General features: G+C 38.7%; 1 protein-coding gene across 10 annotated transcripts in view; it reads right to left on the minus strand.

Annotated features, from left to right (window-relative positions):
• FAM13C (family with sequence similarity 13 member C) overlaps nt 1-13,506 on the minus strand; it is a 244,569-nt gene that overhangs the window by 206,783 nt on the left and 24,280 nt on the right. For 3 of the 10 annotated variants that reach the window (XM_058671478.1, XM_058671471.1, XM_058671470.1), the window contains exon 2: nt 6,951-7,118. The exons of the other annotated variants lie outside the window; for them this stretch is intronic. The gene's annotated coding sequence lies outside the window, so the exon portion shown is untranslated. The remainder of the gene's footprint in view (nt 1-6,950; nt 7,119-13,506) is intronic. 10 annotated transcript variants of the gene reach the window in all.

Genomic DNA, 13,506 nt, shown 5'->3' on the forward strand with positions numbered 1-13,506 from the left:
CAACACAATGATTATAGCTAATAACAAAGTATTGTGTTATATGAGAAATGCTGACAAAGTAGCTTTTAAGTGCTCTCACCACTAATAAGTATGTGAGGTGACACAAATGCTAACTAGCTCGATTTACCCATCCCAAAATGTACACATTTCAACAATAACATGTTACGCATCATAAATAGGTAAGTTTTTGTCAATTTAAAAAACAAACCTGGATGTGTCACCAAAGTTACCTGTTACTAGAAATGTTCAAAGAAACACTAGACTTGCTTTAAAAAGAATTTTAAAAGGTGGGTTATACAAAGTTATTTAAAAAGGTTATAAAAGGTCTTAATTTATTTTATTTTTGAGATACTTGGATTCTGCCATACACCATGGCTATGACCACACACTCACATGCATAAGCAGATAAATATTTTCAAAAACTTCAAACTAGAGTGGAAACATCTTGTTCTTACTTATTTTAGACAAACCCTTGCTTTCCCCTATTCTAATGGCACTGAAAATGTAAGATCAATGATTCATACATCATTTGGGTACGCAATTACTTTAATATTCAGCTTCCATAAACATGTAGCAAATCTGGATCTCCATTCAGGGATGACTCTGAGAAATTACCATTCACTTTAAAAAGTAGAATCAGTTCTCTCGTGTAAGTTTTGTGAAAGCCAATTTAAAAAAAAAAAAAAAGTATTTATTTACTGGGGGCCAGAATGATGGCTAATCTTCCTCCTGTAAGCGCCACCATCCCATAGGGCTCCAATCCATATTCCACTGCTCCGCTTCCCATTCAACTGTCTGCTTATGGCCCAAACCCCTGGGATCATACATCCACATAGGAGACTCAGAAGAAGCTCATGGTTCCTGGCTCTGGATTGGCTCGGCTCAGATGGCTGTGGTTATTTGAGGAGGGAAACAATTGATGGAAGATCTTTCTCCCTTTGCCTCTCCTTTTTCTGTAGATATGTGTCTTTCCAATAAAAAAAATCAATTTTTAAAAGTTCCTTATTTATTTCAGAGTCAGAAATACAGAGAAAGAGGAAGAGATAAAGAGACATCTGCCACACACTGGCTTATTCCCAGATGGCAAAATTGGGTAGCTGTTCAGCTAGGCAAAAGCCAGGATTTTCTTCCCAATCAACATCATGGGTGGCAGGAACACAAATACTTGGGCCATCTTAACTGCTTTCCCAGGAACATCAGCAGGCAGTTGGGACTAAAGCGAATAACCAGGACACGAACCAGTGTCCATATGCAATGCTGACTGTTCTGGTAAGTGGCCTTACTTTGCCACAACAATGACCCTGAAAGCAAAATTTTTATTTATATTTTGGCTTTTTTCATTGAGGAATAATAAGGAGAAATATTAAAGTGGTTAGCTCTGAGATTATGCAGAATGTGCAAGATTTTAGAGGAAATAGAAAACTACCATTTATGAAGTCCATGTGGGGCCCGGAGGCGTGGCCTAGCAGCTAAAGTCCTCGCCTTGAATGCACCAGGATCCCATATGGGCGCCGGTTCTAATCCCGGCTGCTCCACTTCCCATCCAGTTCCCTGCTTGTGGCCTGGGAAAGCAGTCGAGGATGGGCCAAAGCCTTGGGACCCTGCACCCATGTGGGAGACCTGGAAGAAGCTCCTGGCTCCTGGCTCAGGATCGGCGCAGCACTGGCCGTTGCGCTCACTTGGGGAGTGAATCATCGGACGGAAGACCTTCCTCTCTATCCTCCTCTCTGTATATCTGACTTTGTAATAAAAATAAATAAATCTTTTTTAAAAAAAAAAAAGAGCCCATGTGGCCCAAAACCAAGTTAAGGCTCAAACAGAAAATGGCAAGAAGACAAATTTTAGAGTACAGCAGTCAGAATTTCCTGAAATTGAATGGGGTCTCTGTGCCGTACTGAATTTTGTTTCAGCATTAAGGATGTTCATTCTAACTAAATGACCACCAATAAAGTAGGACCAAGCCCTAAGAGGCGGAATCAAAGGGTTTTTAGGCATTAGTTCTCACCACAGGGCATCTATGACACTCCCAATCTGATCCATTTACAGGTCTTCCACTGCCTTCCACGATGAATGATGCATGGCTCACAAAACTTATTTTAAAAAGTCAATCAGTGCCCACAAATTACAAAATTAATGCTCCCAAATTACTATCACCACAACTAAGGGGACATTATTAGTAACTTTCACTCAATAAATTCAACAGCTCACATGCAGAAGAAAAGTTCTCACTACTCCTCACCAAGAAAAAAGCAGGTAACTTGGGTAGTCTTACTGATGTGAAAGAAGCTGAATTTTTAGTAAAACACTTCCCCACAAAGAAAATCCCATGATCAGGTCCCGGCATGGTAGCCTAGTGGCTAAAGTCCTCGCCTTGCACATGCCAGGATTCCATATGGGTGTCAGTTCTAATCCTAGCAAACCCGCTTCCCATCCAGCTCTCTGCTTCTGGCCTGGGAAAGCAGTCAATGATGCCCAAAGCCTTAGGACCCTGCACCCTCATGGGAGACCCAAAGAAGTTCCTGGCTCCTGGCTTCAGATCGGCTCAGCTCCGGCCCTTGTGGCCACTTTGGGGAGTGAATCAATGGCTGGAAGATATTCCTCTCTGTCTCTCCTCCTCTCTGTAGATCTGACTTTTCAATAAAAATAAAATAAAGCTTTAAAAAAAAAATCCCAGGATCAAATGGCTAAGAAACTTAGCAACTAAGAAAACTGCTAAGTTTACCTAAGCTTTTGTTTATATGATAACATCAAGTTATTTTAATTAAACAATTAATATTCAAAAGATAAGGGAACTTCAAAAAGTTTATATAAAATAAAACTGCAAGCTGAAGATGTTTGTTTCTGATACAAAGTTTTTAAAATTTATGCAAATAAGATGTCTTCAGACATACACACAAAAAGGTGTGTATTATAAAAAAAAAAAAAACTACACAGTTTCTTGCTTTGAACCTTTTTCCAGCTCTAGCCTCTAGAATAGATTTAAAAGGCTCATGTGATGAGCTCAGCACGATAACCTAGTGGCTAAGTCCTCGCCTTGCATGTGCCAGGGTCCCATATGGGCGCTGGTTCATGTCCCGGCTGCTCCACTTCCCATCCAGCTCCCTGCTTGTGGCCTGGGAACACAGCTGAGGACAGCCCAAGGCCTTAGGACCCTGCACCCATGAGGAGACCCAGAAAAAGTTCCTGGCTCCTGGCTAAGGATCAGCTTATTACTGGCTGTTGCAGCCATTTGGGGAATGAACCAGTGGACAGAAGACTGTTTCTCTCTCTCTCCTTCTCTCTGTAAATCTGCCTTCACAATAAAAATAAATAAATCTTTTTTAAAAAAGAAAAAAGAGTAAGGCTCATGTGATTAGGTTAAGAAATCAGTTATGTTGCAGAAAATAACCTCTAACATGAAGATTAAATCCACAAAATTGTTACTGCAGCGCACACTAGGAGCAGGATCTTGCGGATCATCTGAAAATTGTGTCTATCGCAACAATTCTATTTTATAGTTGAAGTATTAAAGACTAAAGTTTACACTTGACCACTAGACACAGCCAACAAAGAAATCAAATCTGCTTATATCTTTCCAAATTTTTTACAGTGAACATATATACATACAATCACAGGAGTAAAATATAAGGTATACTTTTTTAAAAAATTATCTATTATTTTTACTGGGAAGACAGATTTACAGAGAGGAGACAGAGAGAAAGATCTTCCATCTGCTGGTTTACTCCCTAAGTGCCTGCAACAGCCAGAGCTGAGCTGATCCAAAGCCAGGAGAGAGAAGCTTCCTCTGGGACTCCCGCATGGGTGCAGGGTCCCAAGGCTTTGAACAATCCTGTACTGCTTTTCCAGGCCACAAAAAGGGAGCTGGACAGGAAATGGAACAGCCAGGACACAAACCAGCACCGATATGGAATCCTGGTGCATCAAAAATGAGGATTTAGCCACTAGGCTATTGCGCTAGGCCCAAAGATATACTTTATTTTTTTTAAAGAAAATTATCACAGTGCTTTACGATTGTTATATAGTTTCACAGCTTACTACTTTCACTAAGTAGTATACCCTTAGGGATATTTTACATTAATGCAAAAGATCCACTTCATTTCACTTATGCATAGTATTGGTATTAATTAGCTTTTAATTATTTTCCATTTTGACTAGTATGAACAAAATTGCTGTGAACATCTTTGCAGGTGCTTCCTAATGCCTGATATGAATGACAAGTAGAATGTCTGCATCATAAATTATGTGCATCTGAAATTATAGTACATATTGCACTACTGAGTGATAGGATTTTTAAATATAAATCCTGTATAGAAGGTTAAATTTCTCTTTTATTTAATGATTAACTGATTTTGCATAAAAGTCAGAATTTCAGAGAGAGAGAAAGAGAGGGAGAAACAGAGGGAGAGATCTTCCACATACTGCTTCACTCCCCAAATGGTCACAACAGCCAGAGCTGGGCTGGTTCAAACCTGGAAGCCAAGAGCTCCTTCTAGATCTCCCACATGGATGCAGAGGCCAAAGAACTTGAGCCATTCTCAAGTTCTTTCCCAGTACATTATCAAAGTGCTGGATGGTGCAGCTGGACACTCACTGGAATCCATATGGGATACTAACGCCACAGTTAGAGGATTAACTTGCTATGCTACCACACCCACCCCTACATTTTACTTTTTTTTATTAAAGCCAATAATCTGTGTGCTTTTTTGATTCTTATCACCATTAAATTCCTCTTTCACTAAAAGCAGGGAAAGAACAAAATGTGTGAGTCACAGGGCTTGCTGCCTGCCCAAACTGCCAAAGATTCTACAAGTGTAACGAGGGAAGCTTTAAGTATACCTGAGCTGTGCCATCACACACCACTTGTGAGTTTACTGAACTATGTTTGAACTCAGGCAGTCATAAGCACCCCCACAATGTGGGAAGTTCACTTTCTGCATTGCAGCAAGAGGTGTGGGGGTGTGTGGAGGCAGGAATATTTGTTGTAAATAGTAGATCCCAATAGGGAGGGTCTCTGAAATGCCAAGTGTTACATGAGAGCTTCGGCCAATGACTCTCACAACCAATCCTAACTGGTCACCTGACAAAATTCAATTCAAAATGTTTACACAACAAATCACATAAAATTTCCTTTGCTTTAATAAGTTCCTTTTCCTCTTGTAACAAGACAATGAAATAAGCATAACAAGTGCCATTTATAGACTACTTAGTAGCTGTTCCTTATTTCTACTCAGAAAGTAGAAGTAACAGGCTTATGCCATACAAACATTGATGCATATACGTAAGAGATTTTAAAAAAGTAAGTTTTCTAAAGAATGATTTGGCCACTAACAAAAAGAAAAGAAAATTTTCCCCCTAGCAACCTCAAGGATGCAACAAACATCCATTATTACATGAGGCAAACCAGGAAACAGGAAAATATCAAACATACTTGGATGGTATAACCTACTAATCAAAACACACTCGATTTCATACCCAGCCAAAATTGTATACTATATCATTTGAACTCCGCAGAACATTCTGATTAAATGTGGTCACAAATACCAGCACCCTCTCCCCCAGGCTTGCTTGAAATGACAAGGCATTGATACTCTGGGTACTTTTGAATGGAACAGGCTTTTTCTCTCAATACCAACCCATTGTGTCTACATATGTATTAAACTCTTCAGCTTTTCATTGCTGCCACAAAGCTGAAGCTGGCTCCTAACGAAAATAAAAGACCATTTGGTTCTATGCTGGGGACTGAAAATTCCAACAGTGTGATATACACTTTGGCCAAGTCCCCGCAGCGGATGGTGCAGTGTATGTGCAGAAGGATCAGAGTGAGCCACCAAGGGCATTGAAGGCGAAACAGGCTCAGGGTTTTGGAACACCCTCTTGTGAGAAATACCTTGCCAGACACAGTGACCTGAAGAGTCTCGCCCCACCAAGCCACATTTCCAAAAGGCTTCCCAGTAGCACCACTCTAGAAATCATACCTTTCAAACATGGAATTGTTAAAAATGAATATCTAAGCTCATATCCAAACCACCACACAAATCAAAACTTCAATGACCATGAAGTTCACTTTTTACAGGTATAATTTTCTTAAAAGAGTAAAATTAAGTGGTCGCTGTGAATTGTATATACCATCAACAGTGCTGACTCTACAGTAATTTTAACTATTTATAATCATAATTACAAGTTAAAAGATAATAAGTTTAATTACATATAGTTACTCTAATATTTTCATGAGGAGAACATAGTGAAACCAAAAGTGTCATATCACCAATGCTAGTTGCAGATTTTATTTCAATACTCAAAGAAGGCTAAACATCTATAGTTCATTGTTAATATCAGCTGGTCTGGCTGTAAAACATATATTACTTCAATACAAAATTACGACACTGAAAATTTTTCAGGTGCTGTCAACTGAAGTCCTCACTACCTTGTGAACACTTAACAGAATTTCAAAATGTTTAAGTTCTTTCTCTTCACAGAGATTTCTGGAGAAGGAAGCAAATACTAAAATATGTTAGTAAACCAGGAATTTCTTCTCCTTCAATGACACATTTATAAAGATATGCCACATTTTTGAAAGTGTAAAACTAGAAAGTGGTTGAATTTGTATAATTTACTACCAGCTTTAACAGTCAAAGGACAGACATTAAATTTTTTCATCCATTGGAAAAAAAAACTTCTTGTATTACAAATATGTGTGGAATCTCCTTGTGACATGTACTTGCCTTCCTGTTGCAAATAACATGTTAATAATCGCATATATGAAACAAAAATGCAACAACAGTGGAGTCTTCCACAGACCCACTCACTATTTGGAGTTTAATGAAGTGAATATTTCAGAAGGCATGTGACGCAACATTTAAGTCACACGTTGAGATGCCTGCATATTAGATCTATGATTTGGTATAGATACCAGCTATCTGCCTTTGATTCAGCTTTCTGCAAATGCATACCTTGACAGGCAGCAGATGTTGGCTCAAGTATCTGGGTCCCTGTCATCCACATAGGAGACCTGGATAGATAGTTCCAGGCCCCTGACTTCATCTTGGCCCAGCCATGGTTATTGTAGGCTTCTGGGAAGTGAACCAGAAGATGGAAGAACTCTCTAGTATCTCTTCAACCTTCAAATACAATGAAACAAGAGGAAAATAAATACATTAATATACCCAATAGCCCCATGTACTCCCCAATTTCTCTTTTAAAAAATTCATAAAGATGTTGGAATAATGAAATTGTCTTTCCTATACTATGGGATTAACCCATTTTAAAGCACTTTCCAGTCTTACAGTTATACTCTACAAGACCAATGGTGACAGTATGCAATGTTAGCAACTGATAATATTTTACTTTGATCAGAAATTAGATGGCTGGCAGTAAACATATCAGCCTTCAACATCCATAATTAAATTTATTGTTTCTAGACTAGCTGTGTGGTTTCGACAAGGCTTGCTATCATAATCTAAGCTGGGACATTAACAGAATAGTCATTCTGCTTAAGGACTCATGTTACTTCTAAAAATCAGCAAAAGAAAGGGAAAACATGAAGTAAGAGGCAGTGGTAGGGAAATGAACCACTATAACTCTGGGCTGTGAAGCCTGGCAAACTGCCCAGCCGTGTCGTTGTCGGTGGGACACAGGCTCTGGAGAGCACAGTATTTACTAACACTCACTAACAATTACTCTGCGTGTTCTCTGGGCATCCCCTATGCTGAGGTCATTCATATATGCAGTCCAAATTATTACAACCTGCATCTTTATTTCTCTTTTTGCATTCCTGGTACCTAGTATTCGTCCTGATTTACTAGTTTGGGGAAAATCAGCTGAATTTGGGCACAACAAGCTGAAGCAATGCCTAATATCTTCATGAAAATTGTGTGGTGCTGGTGCCATGGCTCAACAGACTAATCTTCCACCAAATGACACCAGCATCTCATTTGGGCACCAGTTCATGTCCCAGTTGCTGCAGTTCTAATCCAGCTCTGCTGATGATCTGCTGCCTTCCCTGGCCCTAAGCAGGGAGCTGGATAGGAAGTAGAGCAACTGGGACAGGAGTCGGTGCCTATATGGGATGCCGCTATTTGCAGGCAAAGAATTAGACAATTAAATCATTGTGTCAGCCCAAACACAATTCTCATGTTAATGTAATATTAATGCAAAGAGAACAGATTCATTGTGGTTTCTAACTATGATTCTAAGAATATTTTTTTTCCTCTCTCACTCCCCTTTTTTCCCTTCATTTCTTTCCTTTATAAGATAACTTTCTAAATTTATACTGTAGTCAATGATTTAATATTCCATGAAGTAGTTTAACAATAAAGTCACAGTTCACTGAGAATACAGGCAAAGTGTATATGTTGCTTTTTACATTTTTATTAATGCATATTAACTCATTTTTATTTATTTAATGGCTCAATTTTGGGTACTAAATGAAAAGTGCTTCATAAAACGTTAAGTTATATTTAGAGTTAAGTGAACAGACCCTGTGGTTAGCACAAGGGATTAAGTAACATATTGCTTTTGTTCTCCTGGGAATTTCACCAGTGTTAAATTTAAAGGGGATCTATAGTGAACTAGCTATATACTGGGGAAGAAGGAGAAAGTGCCAGACTTTATTAGAAAATAAAACAGGATTTGCAGGATTATATTTGAAGTTGGGTTCCAGATGGGACAAGCAAAGCAGGAGAGCAAAAACAATTTTTTAGTAAGTAAATGACAAGCCACAGTTTGAGGGATGGATGAAAAAAATGAGTTACTGACTACCATCTACCCAGCACCATTCTTATACAGAGACCAGAAAAAAATTCCAAGACTGAGTGTGAATTCCTATAAGACAGACCTGGCCATTGCCTTCCTGTAGGATTGGAAAATAGCACAAGAGTTTGTGATAACTGACTCACACAGGTAGGTGGAGCTGAACAGAAATGAATAAACCACAAAGCTTCCACTCCAATTAACTACTCCAATTGGGGGGGTAAAGCCGAGGAGTAACTTAACAGCAGGCCATGTGAAATCATTTTTGATTTGGTTTGGGAAGACTAAATTTTCAAAGAAATACTGTCTTTTAGCCAGGAAACTTGCGGGGATCAAAGTCCATTGAGAGTCTGTATACTCACACATAATAATGGTTGCTATAATTTGAACAGGATTTGACTCCCCAACACCTGAAGATGTCTAACCTTCAATGCATAGATTAATGATATTTACAAAGCAGAGACTTGATCCAACTATGGTGTCTAGGAGGTAGACCTGGTGAGAAGTTCTTTTGTCACTGGGGGTGTGCTCAAAAAAGACAGTTCTTGCCAGAGTGTTTATATTAGTCAATTCAGCCCAGCTGTGCTCCTTCTGCAACCTGTCTCCCAACATAACTGTTCCTCTGAACATGCTCTATTACCGCCAGTTTTCACCTTCATGAGGTAACAGACTAGCAATCTTGAACCCTAAACTTCCTGTCAGCCAAAATAAACCTTCCTCCTTCATAAGGGTCTCCTGCCAGGTACTTTAGTTGTGTTGGTGAAAAACTGACAAACACAATGATTAATAGTTATTGGGTCTCTTTTAAGTGCCAGATGCTGGAATCACTATCATGTAATTCTTAGTGGCTGTGGTATGACTATTTGTTGAAGTTTTCAAATGAGGAAAATAGAACTAGGCAGTGCTGTTTCTTTTTTCTTTTTTTTTTTTTTTGAGATTTATTTTATTTTTATTGAAAAGTCAGATACACAGAGAGGAAGATCTTCCATTCGTTGATTCACTCCCCAACAATCAATGTGAATCAGACTGCTTATGATCTACATCAAAAAATTGTAAAACCTAATATACTTTCAAAACCCTGTGCTACTTGGAAATGGGGCGGGAGAGCAGAGAAATCTTCCATCTCCTTAAAATGTGTGAGGAAGACATGAAGTATAATCTATCAGGAACATAACAGGTAACTTATAGACAACAGATTCAAATCAGCATTAGATAATAGTAAAACTACAAAGATATACAGGGGGAATCAAGAGCGATCCTAACAACCTCTTAACAGGAGATCATATGCACAGAGCGGGGGGGGACCCCAGAGTGGAGCAGGAGGACAGGAGGAGGCGTGTATCCCAACCCTGGAGACTCCCGGATCCTCACCAAGGACTATCAGTACAGGCACCAAGGACTACATCCCAACTGCCAGAGACCACAGGGAACTGGAGTGCTTTCGGAGGCCAAGAACTCTGAGGTCATCCACCCCCTTTTGGTTCTACCACATGGGATGGAAGAAGCCCAAATCCTTCCTCGCAGGACCCAAGGTCATCGGAACAACAGCCAGGAACCCTGAACGGTCCGCAGAAACAGAACAGCAAGCTTCCTTCGGGACTAGGGAGAGGAGCTTTCTCTGGTCCTTACTTAGTTCCAACTTTGGATCCTCATCCTCTCTTGCAATGACCATCAGGGTTGCTCCAGAGCCGTCCCCCCGCCCACACACACACTATTTGTTAGAATTATTAGAATATTCTATTCTATTATTAGAACAGATAGGCAGAGAACAACAAGGAAAGCTTAGAAACAGACAGGAATTGGTCAGCATGGCCTCACACATACTTTACTAGGTAGGACACAAAGATTAATTACTCCTCACTAAGTTATTGAAGATTTCTCTGCACACCCCTCCTAAAACTGTTCTGCACCTCAATTGTTGACATATGCCTTGTTAGAGTTATAACCCAGTTTAGACTATCCTAATATCTGCCAAGTTCAGCAAAATTATGCTTCAACACTATAAACTGCTAAATACTAAAATGAAAATAGACACAAGACAGCTGAATAGTACCCTATTGCCGTTTTAAGGTGTATAGCAGCCAGTTCTGTGTATAAACTAAAATTGAAATGTCAATAAAGTAGTCACAGGATGTGGTTAAGAACTTGCATTTTTTAACATATTGGTTACTCAATATCATGCAAATTAATTCCATAACGTTGTAAATTGTCGTTGATGTTATGTTGTGGCTTTAAATTGATCGGGATGATATTCTGCCAGCTCTGCCTTCAGACCAGAGATGGTCTCTCCAAGAAACTGTCGAATTTACCTGGACAATAAGATGCTGGACTCTATGCTTGGTATACTCTTGCAATGAAAGAATCTTGACTGAATTTGAAATGTAATACAGCAACAAGGTGGAGGAATCCACCACGGGGAGAGGGTACTGGGAGGGGTTGGGGGATTCCCAGAGCCTATGAAACTGTGTCACATAATGCAATGTAATTAATAAATATATATATATATATATATATATATTTTAAAAATAGTAATAATTTTCCCAACTAAGACAATCAACTCTAGAGAGCTTCAGCACTGAATTCTATCACACTTTTAAACAAGAAATAATATCAATTTTCAAACTATTCCAAAAAAACTGAAAGGGAGGGAACGCATCCAAATTCATTCTATGAGATCAGTATTACCTTAACTACAAAACCAGAAAACACAACAAAAATGAAAACCATAAATCAGTATCCCTAATAAACACTAAAGCAAACATGCCCAATAAAATATTAGTAAATTGAATCAACAGCATATCAAAAAACACATTCATCACAAACTACTGTGATTCATCCTATGATGCAGGGATAATCTCACATAAGCAAATCAACAAACTTGACACATCACATTAACAGAATGAAGAATAAAAATCCTATCATAATCTTAAAAGGTATCGAAATTCATTTGATAAAATTCAATGTTCATTTACAGCTAAAAAAACTTGAACAAATTCAATCTAGAGGAATTTGCAATGTAATAAAGGTTATATGTGACAAACCCTCAGATAATGAATATCATACTTGAAGTGGAAAAGGTGAAAGCATTTACTCTAAGATATAAAAATAGACAACAGTGCTCACTGTCACCAATCTCACTCCATGCTAACATCAAATTTTATCCAGAGCAATTATGCAAGAAAATGACACATAAATAAACATGAAAAGAAGTTAAATTATCCCTATTTGAGATTCCAAAAATGAATACATGCACTTACAGCCAACTGATTCCCAACAAAGACACCCAGAACATGTCCTGGAGAAAGAACAATCTCTTCAATAAATGGTTCTGGAAGACTAAACATGCAGAAGATTACATCTTTCACCCCGACCTCTCACTGTCTTCAAAACTCAACTCAAAGGCCCAACATGGTAACCTAATGGCTAACATACTTGCCTTGCATGCTCCAGGATCCAACATGGGTACTGGTTCGTGTCGCAGATGCCCCACAAACTTCCTGTTTGTGGCCTGGGAAAGCAGTCAAGGATGGCACTAGGCCTTGGGACCCTGCACTCACATGGGATTCAGATCAGAGACTATGACATGGGATGTGGGCTTCCTAAGCAATATCTTCACTTTTTTATACATAATCAAATCCAGGGATATAAAAATATAATTTTAATTACTTTTCTAAGAAAATTAAAACAATGTTTAAGGATATTAAACTTACATTTTATCCATTTTATAATTTGTTGAACTGGTAGATCAAAAATTTCAGCTATTCCAGAGGTGAGATCAAAGAATAATATCCAACATTTATTTCACTGAAGACATTCATCTACTTATATATGTTGTCTGTTAAGCTGATAACAAGCAATAAAGTGGACTAATTTTTAAATAAATAAAAAAAAACTCAACTCAAAATGGATTAACTATTTAACCTGAGCCCTGTAATTATTCTTATACAATAATAAGAAGAAAACTGGGGAGAACTACTCAAAAACATCAGCATAGGCAAGAATTTAGGGGATAAAACTCAAAATGCACAAGCAACAAGAGAAGGTACAAACAAATGGAATAAGGGCAAACTAGGAAGCTTCTTCACAACAAACAACAAGAATAACAAAATGAAAAAGATGGCCTTACAGAACAGGGGATATATTTGTATATTACACATATGACAAAAGCTTAATAACCATTATATATAACAAACTGAGAAGAAAATTCACCAGGCAAAAATCACAAAAAGGCCACAAAAGAAATGGGCAAGGGCTCTACCGGTAGATTTGGTAACAAGATGTATCACAGGAGTTCTACAAACCCAGACATGGGTCCCTGGGTTTCTTGCCTTAGAATGAAATTATAGAGGCTGTGACCATTGTGGAGATATCACACATAGTGGTTGTGGGCATTGTAGGCTGCATGCAAACCTCCAGGACTCCAGATCATCAAGATCAAGATCATCTTTGCCAAACAAATCAGTAGTGAGTGCAAAAGGTGCTTTTCCAAGAACAGATGAGTGATATTACTGTTGTGACCAAGGGCAAAGGCTACAAAAAGGTCACCAGAAGTTGGTATACCAAAAAACAACCAAGCAAGACCCACTGAGAGCTGCACAAGATCACTTGTGTAGGGACATGGCACTATGTGCATATAATCTTTCCTGTGCCACAACTAGGCAGAAAGGCTGCCATCACTGCATGAAGATCATCAATAAGATCTGCAAGATGGGCAGGGCTACCTGAGCAAGAAAAATAAACTGACAATGTCTTCACCAA

Source organism: Ochotona princeps, chromosome 13, assembly GCF_030435755.1.
Source record: "Ochotona princeps isolate mOchPri1 chromosome 13, mOchPri1.hap1, whole genome shotgun sequence".
Lineage (NCBI taxonomy): Eukaryota > Metazoa > Chordata > Mammalia > Lagomorpha > Ochotonidae > Ochotona > Ochotona princeps.